The sequence below is a fragment of the Thamnophis elegans genome, chromosome 11 (assembly GCF_009769535.1).
Source record: "Thamnophis elegans isolate rThaEle1 chromosome 11, rThaEle1.pri, whole genome shotgun sequence".
Lineage (NCBI taxonomy): Eukaryota > Metazoa > Chordata > Lepidosauria > Squamata > Colubridae > Thamnophis > Thamnophis elegans.
In genome coordinates, this window is record NC_045551.1 from 12,532,916 (window position 1) to 12,545,074 (window position 12,159).

The 12,159-nt window shown below is 39.3% G+C and overlaps 1 protein-coding gene across 1 annotated transcript in view; it reads right to left on the reverse strand.

Annotated features, from left to right (window-relative positions):
• Window positions 1-5,726, reverse strand: part of DDR2 (discoidin domain receptor tyrosine kinase 2) — a 67,097-nt gene extending 61,371 nt beyond the window's left edge. The window contains 1 exon segment of the mRNA XM_032226112.1: window positions 5,604-5,726. The gene's annotated coding sequence lies outside the window, so the exon portion shown is untranslated.
• Between the last annotated feature and the right edge of the window lie 6,433 nt (window positions 5,727-12,159).

A 12,159-nucleotide genomic window follows, 5' to 3' on the forward strand; every position in this document is an offset into this window, starting at 1 on the left:
TATTTACATCAGAGGTGGGTTTCTGCTGGTTTGGCCTGGATCGGGCGAACCGGTAGTGGCGATGGCGGGAGGCTCTGCCCACCCACCTGGATACTTCTGCGCATGCGCAGAAGCGTCATGCGAGCGCATGAGCGTGTGCCTGCACATGAGCAAATCGGTAGTAAAATAAATTGAAACCCACCACTGATTTATATGGTCACTCATCTCACACAAGTTACTCTGGACAGTATACAAGGATTAAAAACACACACCCCCCCCAAAAAATAATCCTTCCATGACATATATCCCAATGATAATCTAACTACATCATTCCAATATTAAAAGCAAGGGAATTCAGTTTAATACATTGGTTTTAATCTTTAAAACCCTATATGACTTTGCCTTTCTCAAACTGGGCACCCCCAGATGTGTCAACTTCTTTGGATGCAATCTATAGAAGTAAGTGACAACAGGACATCAAAAATGGGAGGAAATAACATTTCAGAATTATTATTTGCTTATTGCTTCACAATTTGCCTTTGTTGTAAATGATGCTAAATTGGTAAACAGAATTTTTCTAAACAGTAAATTAACTATTCATTATGCTTGTGAATTCATAAAATTTACTGAAAAGAGAGTGTAAGCACCATCTAAAGTAATTATTACAAAACTTTGGACTTGAAAAGGCATAGTTTTACCAGATGACAAATTATTTTCAGTACTTGCTTCCTCTGAAGATGTATAAAGTTCTATTAGAATATTGTACAATAGCCTTTGCGGTGTTTTCAACATCTGTGTGGTTATGGACAAATCCATACTAAATGAAAAATGGATTAGCTGAGCAGATGCTGAAAATATTGTGAAAGCTACTGAACAAGGTCTATCTGATTCAGGATCTGCCTTAAGCAACCAGCTTTATCTCACAGATTATTTCACTATGTTTCTTGACTTGGGTTCATGGGGAAACTCTTTTTACATTATCAAACCCTCCACATCTCCCTTTAGGGCTTGAAACGCAGCATGCTTGCTTAAGAAGGAAGGGAGGAGCTAAAAAAAATTGTGGGTTTTGTATATAACGCAGCACGCTGAACAAACCATTTATTTTGGACCCTGTCAGCTGTGCTATATAAACCAGACAGAACATAGACTAGTTGAATTAACTCTACTGCATTGTAAAGCTACATTAACAGAATCATATGTCTGAAAGCACAAACTTCCCTCTGCCCTTTTTAACGGTTTGATTCATTGGGGCTGGTCATTCCTAAGTTTCTTTTTCTGGCCCTTAAGTCATAGGGGCTCCTGCCTTTCTTGCTTGCTTGTTTCCTATGCAGCTTCTCTTCCCCTCATTCCCCAAGGTCATCCACACATTCCATTACAGATCCTGATGTAATGGCAGAAAAGTTTTTGTAGGAACTCTGACCAAATGGCTGAGTGACCTATTTGTGAATAGGTACAGATCCATTATTACAATTATCTTGTAGTTCCACTTCCCACATTGTGTTGAATAATGCCCAGGATATATTTTTTCTCTTTCCAGTGAGAATGGGAAGGCTGTGACTTTCAAACAAAGCTAGGCTACAGCTTCTTATCATTTTTATTTTCCACGAAGGTTGACTCAGCCTTCCATCCTTTCGAGGTCAGTAAAATGAGGAGCCAGCTTGTTGGGGACAATACATTGACTGTCAGGCCTGCAATTATATTCCTTTTAGAATTTTGGCCTGCCACACTTTCTCTTATTTCATTATGCTGTTTCATTAGTATAGTTGAAGGGAGGGGGGAATAGGCAGGAGTAGGATTGTGGAATGTATTGTTTTCATTCTTCTCTAGAAGCCAAGGTAATCTTTTGTCTCCGCACTTTTACACCTGACCGGAAGCAGCTAGGTGTGGATGCCAGCATGGAAGAAGAAGATTGGACCATGTGATGGCTTGTGGGTGTGGGGACAAGATCATGAACTTTTAACTGGGTGGAATTCTGATGTCATTTCCAGAATTGGGATTAACACAGATGTGCTAAGATGTCTGCTTTATTAAATTGGAACTTTAAGGATCGTTTTGCCTTGGACTCTGATTTAATTCTACATGATACTTGGAACACTGACACTGACATTGTAAACCTCTCAGAGAGTGCCGTAAAGCACTGTGAAACAGTATATAAGTCTAAGTACTATTGCTATTGCTATTATAGATATTTACTTTCATAACCTTCCAAATTCTATTGCAGGAAACCTTTGGGTGTATATGAGGATTCTATTCGGCTTAATATTATTTTATTTTAGAACTATGTTGGTTACTGTATTTGGAAGGCATTATGCTATTTGTTTTTACTATGTCTGATTTAGTGTCTCCTTGTCTGGAGAAGTACTGTTCTATTAAACTCCAGTTTGATAATGAGAGGAAAAGAAAGTACACATTATACGCCTCTTCTCTTGTTCTCTTACCGTCTTGCTCACTTTCTCATTGACAGCCTCAAGATTTTTTGTTTGTCTTAGCAGTTTATCTCTGGGTCCAATAGTTCTGCTATTCAACAACAGTGGGACAAAAATGAAACTTCTCTTATCCATGATTTGATTGAGGATGAGGGCAAGGGAATTGGGAAGAGTTTCTACTTTGCATTATTGATGGAGAAAGCTTTTGTACATCGGTACTACTGTATTATCTCAATGTTTATCCATGTGTAACTTTCTGAGTTTCTCCACTGCTTTTTCATTGTTCTTGCTTACTAAAAATTATCTAAGAGGTCTTTTGAATGATAATATTTGAAAAGCCATTAGTTTGGAAGTGACTGGGATTCTAAGGCAGCCAAAACCTTGAGTCCTCAGCATACGATTTATTTTCACAAATGTGTTGGGCAATGCCAGTGGTGGGTTTCAAAAATTTTTCGAACCTACTCTGTGGGTGTGGCCTCCTTTGTGGGAGTGGCTTGCTGGCCATGTGACCTGGTGGGAGTGGCTTGCCAGCCATGTGTTTTCTCTCTCTCTCTCTCTCTCTCTCTCTCTCTCTCTCTCTTTCCTTTTTTTCTTTCATCTCTCTCTCACTTTTTCTTTCTTTTTTTATTTCTTTCTTCCTTTCTTTCTCTTTCTCTGTGTGAGTCTGTCTGTGTGTGTGTGTGTTAGTGGTGGGTTTCAAAAAAATTTGGAACCTCTTCTGTAGGTGTGGCCTGCTTTCCGGGTCCACTGGTGGAACCTCTTCTAACCGGTTCGGTAGATTTGACGAACTGGTTCTACCGAACTGGTGTGAACTGGTAGGAACCCACCTCTGGGCAATGCTCTTCTTGGTGCTAGTTAATCTCTTACTTGATTTCATTTTTAGAGTCTTTTGACTCGTAATGCATAAGGAGGACACTAAAAGGATGCAAAGCGAAGTGTCTCAACATCTCAACATCAGTTACATTTTTTGGACATAATGGTAGGTGGTTGCATGCCAGCATTTTATGGTAAGAGAAGGCACTGCTTAGGAAAAGAGGGAAGAGTAGGCTGAGGTGGCCAGAAGTATCCTGTGAAGCAGAAAGGAGAGAACGGGAGCACTCTGTGCATTGTTGCCAGTGGCTGAGTGGGAAGACCCATTGTGGTACCTATGTTGTGAGACAGTCCAGAAATATTTTCAAAATATGAAAAATGGCTTTGATTCAGACTATGTCATTTATTAAGTGAAAGCACCGAATTCTTCTGCAAACACAAGCAATAACTACTGGTAAGTAAGTGTCATTAAATGACATGCTCAGTATTATATGTTTCTGAAAATGTATTCATCTTTTTTCATTACTAAATATTCTGAATGAATTTTTTTTAGGGAAAAAGAATTTATCAAACTTGCATCATGGCTATTTGCTACTAAAATTTAAAATATTGAAGATTTTCCCATTTTTCCTAAACCCACAGCATTGAACATATAACATTTGCATTTATGAAACCATATTATCCCATTCTGGCTTTCAGATAGATTGCTAATAGACTTTGAAAAAAAAACAAAACTCCTGGGCATCATGCGACATGCAACAAATTGCACCATGTTAAGCAAATGTAACAGTAAACACACCAATATATATATATATATATATATATATATATATATATATATATATATATATATATATATATATATATATATACATACATACACACATACATATATATATATATGTGTGTGTGTGTGTGTGTGTCTTTAAGGAAAAATACATGAAATACATTAAGATCAGAAGGATCCAACTAGAACAGGACACTGCTTACTTCCCATAACATCCCGTCAGTTATTTCGAAGAAAACAACATCACAAGATATCAGCTTTCTCCATTTATTATTTCCATTAAACAGACTTTAATTTGCCCTCAATGTCATCTATCCATTAGAACAGCAGAAAAAAGTGTAAATAAGAATAAAAGTTTATATTGCCTCTGGCAGCTCCATTTTCCTTTGATGGATACTGGTTGTCTTTGGTTAAAACCTTTTAACTGAACCTTTTGAAAGGTATTGAAGCCACTGATGATCACCACTTATTTTGAATTAAATTCCATAATTTAATTGAGGCTAATTAATAGTATTTTTTTTAATCTGATCTAATCTATTGCATTGGGTTACTTACTAGTACCAAAGAGAAGGCAGATCTTTCTGTCAACTTTCTGTACTTCTTGTACAATAATTTGGAATATAAAGCTGTTATTATACTTTTCATGCATCCAAAGACTTTTCATGAGTTATGCAATAAGAAGAATCAATTTGCGACCAAATATATTACCTGACAAGGAATCAGAATCAATTACAACTTCAATATCCATATTTATGTTTAAATTTAAGTTTAAAAAAATAATAATCATGCATCTTTAGAAAGTATAACACTTCTTACGAGACAGATATAGATATGTAGATATATGTTAAAATGTATTTGAATACAACCAACAGCCCAGATATATATGTAACAATATATCTTCCTTAAAATATGTTAAAAGGCTGTTTTCCAATTTGGAACTAACAGAATTAATTCTCACCCCATCCCCTCTTCATCCACCAAGCTTTGCTCTCTCTCCAATGAGCCTAGTATTCCCAGGGGAAAAAAGGAAAAAGCATAGGTTCTGGCCGCTTTTTGAACTTGGTCCTGGTAGCTTTGCCAAGAAAAGATGCAGGCGCCACCAACAATAGGATCAACAATCATGAAACACAGGCTTGTCACGAGACACGCGCACACATCCAATGAAAGAGAGAGTCTGAAAATGTCTCATAATTTCCCAAGAGAAACAACTTAATGCAAATGGAATTCTCGGCTACTGAATCAACAATCTGAAAGCTCAATTAGCCACAAAAACAAGAAATAACAGAATGTTTTTATAGCTCCAGAGCCTTCTCTTTGACTCCCATCAGTGGCATCTGTAATCAACCAGCCTGGCCTGCCATGCAAACATTTTTTTTTAAAGAACCAGTTATTTATCTTTTTATGTGGCAGGTATACCAGGAAAATATCCTCTTTCATAATATCCTCTTTCATATAACCTCCTTTTTTCCCCTAAAACTGTCCCAAGCCGGACTAGCCTTTTGTTAAGAAATGGCTATTTCCATTTCGCTTCTTCGACTAGATAGACCGAAAGGGAGAAAGTCTGGTTATCGGTTTATAAAAAAACATAATAAAATCCATACCTGGGTTTTAAAATCACCTTAAAGTAGAGAAAGTCAGGACGTTTCCACAAATTTAATCCACAGCTTTAAGGGAAAGTAGATAGTTCTTGTTTTCTCTCCCTAGATGGAGAAGCCGGGCTGGAAAGAAACTTCTGTAGGCTGATGCAAGATGCCTTTGCGAGCAATTTAGCATTCTGAGGATTCCTGGGACCAGGCCAGAAATCCCACAATCCAACATATTTCACATTTGGTTTCAATTAGGAAATGAAAAAGGAGAAAGAAAATCGCCAATTGAAACTCAGTTCTCGTTGGAGGCTCTTTTCCCTCACTCAAGGGAACTGAAGCTAAACTATAATTTACAACAAAGCTCATTCATTGGAGATGGGAGAGCTATAGTGACCTGGCTCCAAGAATCTGTGTTTGCTTTTCAAACATGAAAAATATGACCCCTTTTATTATTTTTCTTCTGAGTTAGATAAACAATAAAAACAAAAGAAATTCTGTTCACTGTTGGAAAACAGCTCAGGAGGAAAGGTTTAAATTACGGAGTTTAATTTTAAGAAATACAGATATTGGCAATAACTGGTTGGATGAATTTTTCTCTTTGGTTTAAAGGCAGAAAGTCTGAAGATTACAAATTCTAACTCTTAAGTAGCCTTTCCCCCCTTTACCTACTTCCTAAAAATGAACAGAATAGAAAAGGAAATAAATAGGAAGATACCAAAATAACAACAAAAGTATATCTGAGGGTTTCTTATAAATGTACATATGTATTAAAATTTACATACTGTTGCAATAAAGTTTGATCACATTTCATAGTAATTGTTCATACGTAATTTATGTCTGTAAGCAGCTCATTCACAAATTGCAGTAACATCTAGCTAGCCTTTCTCTACCACATAATTGGGGTATAAATGATCTTGCGAATGTTGCTGAAGAACAAATCTGCTAGCAGAAATAGGAAGTGAGGAATCTTTTTATTAAGATGAATACCGGTAGCTTAATATTAATATAGGCTAAAATAGATAACAAGATATGAAGTTTCTTTTGAGAAATCCTATTTGACCTTTAAGTACAAGTACAAAGTAAGACCAAAGAGAAAAATAAGACTAAATTTGTCCCTTCCTATCCCATCCCATCTCATTCCATCCCATCCCATCCCATCCTGTCCGATTCTATCCTCAAATTTTGAACGTTAAAATGTAATTCATAATTAGGTAATTGAAAACATTTAGAAATGATGACCTCTGTTAATTGTTGAAACAATGATAGGAATCAAATATGAAACTGCAAATGCCCTTGAATATAAAGATTTTAAAAAATCACTGAAATTCATTATATGCTAAAGCGTTACATTTGGTTTGGTGGATTTGCTAAAGAAGGACCCAAGTGAAACAGTCCTTGCTCTAACAAAATGCTATTTGCCCTGGAAATTTTGGTACTCCTGAAGAAGAGAGTGAGTGAACATCAATTTAGGTAAAAGGGTTGCTGTAGAACAGTGACGGCTAACCTTTTCGGCACCGAGTGCAAAAACTGGAGCATGCGCCGGAGCACTCGAACCCGGAAGAGAGTAGCTGGCTGGTGCACATGCATGCAGCAACCAGCTGTTCTTCCCAGGTTCCTGCATGCGCATGCGTGCCAGACAGCTGGCCATATGTATACATACATACATACATACATACATACATATATATATATACATACATACATATATATATACATACACACACACACATACATACATACATACATACATGTGTGTGTTTTTTTATTTGTGCTGATAAATAAATAAAGGGAGACTAGTATAGATCTATTTCAAGCTATTTAGCTCTCATCAGCTAGCCATACCCTTACTGGGATTCGAAGTAAGGGTATGGCTAGCTGATGAGAGCTAAATAGCTTGAAATAGATCTATACTAGTCTTCCTTTATTTATTTATCAGCACAAATAAAAAAACACAAATATAACAAAGGCAACAGTAAAAATATTGGCTTTCTGTCGTGAGGGACTCTTGTGATGAGCTGATTGACAGATGATGGAAGCAGTTAGCTTCCTCCCATAATTGGGGCTTACCAGGGGTTGTGACACTATATATAGTCATTGTACTTTTAACAACCCCCCCAGCCTAATTTTGGTCAAGATGGTTACACCTGGTTACAAATCCCAGCTATTCTCATCATTATCTTTATATAATTATACATCCTTACACATCCCAATTTGTGATTCTGCCTTTAAGTCTCAATAGTTTTCCATTATATATGTATTTCATGTTCCCTCTCCAATTTTTCCATGTCTTGGATTAATTACCTTTAGTTGTCTATGAATGGCAAACCTTCAATTCCCTTAATCTATTGTATAGAATAACAAACGGTAAACATCTCGCTTTATTTCATCATCTTAAAAGTTCTATGTATATCCATGTTTCATATAGTTTAACCCATGCTTAGTTGTCCTTTTGTTGTCATTTCCAGTCAATTTGCCACTCAGTTTAAGATTAAGATTAAGATTTAGTTTATTTGTATGCCGCCCTTCTCCGGGAGGACCTCAGGGCGGTGAACAACTCAAAAGGGGAAAAGGGGATACAAACACAATACACGTAATTAAAATGCACAAGAGTCATACAGCCATACAAGTCGAGAGGGGAGGGGAACTCATCAACCCCAGGCCTGCCGGCAAAGCCAGGTTTTGACGGCTTTCCAGAAGGCCTGGAGAGAGGTGAGGGTCCGAATCTCCGCGGGGAGTTCATTCCAAAGGGCCGGAGCTGCTACAGAGAAGGCCCTCCCCCGGGTGGTAGCCAGATGGCATTGGCTGGTAGACGGAACTCGGAGGACGCCGACCCTGTGCGATCTAACGGGTCTATGGGAGGTAATTGGCAGCAGGCGGTCTCTCAAGTACCCAGGTCCAAAACCCAGGTCCAATACCAGTTTAATTATCATGTATAAAAGTGAATGGCAAATCTCTGCTTTACAATCTCCCCATGTCAGTTTCATATTTATCCACATTCAATGTATTTTGGGCTTTGTTTAGTTATCTTTCCATTATTACATTTAATCAATTAGCCACTCCATTTTATTGTCATATTTAGAAATAAAACCCTTATCTTAGTTTTATATTCTCCCACATAAAAATTTCTGGTTGTCAGATTTTTTTTTTCCTAGTAAGTCTTTTGTCCCACTTCTCTGCTCCTGCCCTCTCCCTTCTCTTTGCTTCGGCACATCCACTCTCCCCACCTTTCCCCAAGTCACCACCCAAAGGATGTTTTTTTTAATTTCTCTTTGTTGGGGCAAAACCTCCCACTTCAATTTCCCTTATGGCACTAACAGCCTCAACCTCTTTTGTCTGCCTTTTGTTTCCCTCCATTTCTACTCCTTCATTTTCTTGCCCCACTTCTTCTTTGAATTCTTCTTTAGGTATCTGCTTCGCAGAGATGCTTTTTAAGTATCACCCTTAGTTAAACAAATGTGGGTGACAATCAGGAAGGAAACCTTTTTAAATTCATTGAAATCAGGCAATCTACTATTTAATTTTGACAGGGTTGTACCCACCATTTTTTGCAACTGCACTGCATTGATAAGATTGCAATATTTGCTTCAATTCTCACATTCACTTTGAAGGGATGATATTATAAGTGTTAGCGTTCCAAGTATCATGTAGAATTAAATCAGAGTCCAAGGCAAAATGATCCTTAAAGTTCCAATTTAATAAAGCAGACATCTTAGCACAGTGGTTCCCAAACTTGGCAACTTTAAGACTTGTGGACTTCAACTCCCAGAATTCTCCAGGCAGCTCTGGGAGTTGAAGTCCACAAGTCTTAAAGTTGCCAAGTTTGGGAACCACTGTCTTAGCACATCTGTGTAAATCCCAATTCTGGAAATTAAATCAGAATTCCACCCAGTTAAAAGTTCATGATCTTGTCCCCACACCCACAATCCATCACATGGTCCATCTTCTTCTTCCACGCTGGCGTCTCCACCCACCTGCTTCTGGTCAGGTGTAAAAGTGCGGAGACAAAAGATGACCTTGGTCTTCTAAAAAAGAATGACAACAATACATTCCACAATCCTACTCCTGTCTATTCCCCCCTCCCATCAACTATACTAATGAAACAGCATAATGAAATAAGAGAAAGTGTGGCAGGCCAAAATTCTAAAAGGAATATAACTGCAGACCTGACAATAAGATGCTCTAACTCAGTGGTCACCAACAGATGGTCCGTGGACCACTGGTGATCCATGAGAAAATTTTGGTGGTCCACAGAAAAATTATTAGCATTTTTTATATTGCACTACATCAGTGGTCCTCAAACTACAGCCCCTGGACCAGATACATGCAATGAATATTTGTGTTGCTGCAGAGAGTCCCCCCCTTTGGAGTCTTTTTGTATGGGTTGCAGGGGGGCAGAAATTCCAACTTGGGGTCTGCTCCAGCCTCCTGGTGCGGGGCTTTGGGCAAAGGCTGAAGAGAAGTGCTGCTGGTGGCGAAGAGCTGGAGGGCCTTGTTCTAGTGGGACTGCATCACGGCCTGGAACTGGCTGACCATCTAAGCCTGCTGAGCCTCCAGGCACTGGTACCTGGCCTTGCACTCCTGCAGGTCTTCCCTATGTTCGTAGTCCTCAGTAAGGTGCTTCTACTGAGCCTCCTTCTTGGTCAGATCCAATTTGAATTGAGCTGTTTTGCCAATTCTTTCCCATGGTGGCTGCTTAGTTCCAACAACTGCTTCCTGTTGGGGCCTTAAGGAGCCTACGCAGGGAGGTGTGGCTGGCAGGGGAGGGGGCAAATACAGACTAGTGAGGTGCCCCTTGACATGAGTGACATCAAATTGGCCACGTCCACCCAGTCACATGACTACCTAGCCATGCCCACCCAGCCAGTCATTAGGCAGATGATATTAGTGGTCTGCAGGAATAAAGATGCAAAGATCAGTTGCGATGTGGCATGTATAAGCTGTTATAGGGCGTGACCTGACAAATGCGTGATAGACATATGTGCGCCAACAAAATCGTGCCGATTAAAACATGACGTCAAAATCGTGCCGACAAAAGCGCGATGACAAGCAGAATAAAATCGAAAAAATCTTAGGGTTAGGATTAGGGTTATAACGTACGTATACGCATCCCACTATGTTAAAGGCCCAGCACACTCACTGGGCTGTCTATAGTTTGTTGATGACGCGATTTTGTCGTCGTGCTTTTGTCGAAAATCAATTAGCGATTTTGATGGGGCGATTTTGATGTTGCAGTTTTGTCGGCGCGCATGTCTATTGCGCATTTGTCAGTGAACCATTATAGAGAGCCAAATTCATAAGAAATATTCTCTATAAATTTCCAGGGATGGATGGATGGATGAAATGAGTGAATATAAAAATCAACTGTGACTTTAGAACTATTAGAACTATTATTCTAATTATTTCACAGATGCTGTCGGCTCTGCCATCTTCTGCTTGGTGCCTCGCCAGCATCCTGCCATCAACTGTTAGGGAAGAGGGCAAGGACAGCAAATGGGAAATAAACATGTATGGGGCATTGATGGGAAAAAGGGAGGCAGGATGAGGGTTTGATGGAAACCAGAGGTGCAAGAAACCAGCCTGTGCAAGTCTTCAAGGCGGAGAAGATTGAGAATGGAACACGGATTGCTCCAAACATTGGCATGGTTCTCAAAACATATATGTTGCATTTACCATTGCCTGGAGGCAAATTGGTCAAGGGGGGAGGGCCAGGATGAAGGGGAAAAGTTTGTAACCTTCTTGTGTGGGGATTTTAGTTCTAGCCTGCTTTTACTGCAGCCAGGAATTCTTAGTAATTAAGAACCTATCACTTCAACAAAATGGAGTCGAGGGTCTTTCTTTCCTAGGGACCTAGCTGGAGCAGGTCTGACAGATGCGTCATTGTGGGATATCTGTAACACTGCTAATTTGACATGGCATAATTGCACATGGCTTTAGTGGTGTAGTATGGACACTCATCTATGGTAAATTGAAAAAGGAAGGTGGTTAGAAGAACAAGAATAATATCCCCAAAGCAGTAGCATTGAACTTAACAGAGGAAAGAGTACTCTTAAAGAACAATCTCCACAACCCATTTGAAGCAGCTTTTCTCAAAGTGCCCTTCAGATCATTTCCATTGTACCCAAGATACTTTTAATGAGTTAACCATATAACCAAAATAAGATTAAAACTCTTGTCATCAAATGTTTCATATATATTTACAACACTTGTGTTCAAGTATGGCTGATTGCTTTCATCTTGAGAGACCGCCTGCTGTCAATTACCTCCAACAGACCGATTAGATCCCATAGATTAGGCCTCCTCCGAATTCCATCCACTGGCCAATGCCGATTGGCTACCACCCGGAGGAGGGCCTTCTCTGTGGCTGCTCCGGCCCTCTGGAACGAGCTCCCCGTGGAGATTCGGACCCTCACCACCCTCCAGGCTTTCCGCAAAGCCTTAAAAACCTGGCTGTTCCAACAGGCCTGGGGCTGATGAGTTCCTGTCCCCGCTCAAAAGGGGTAGCTGTTGATTGTTTTTAAAATTGTGGTGTTGTGTTGTCCGCTGTTTTTCTTTTTTTCCTGTTTGTTCCCCC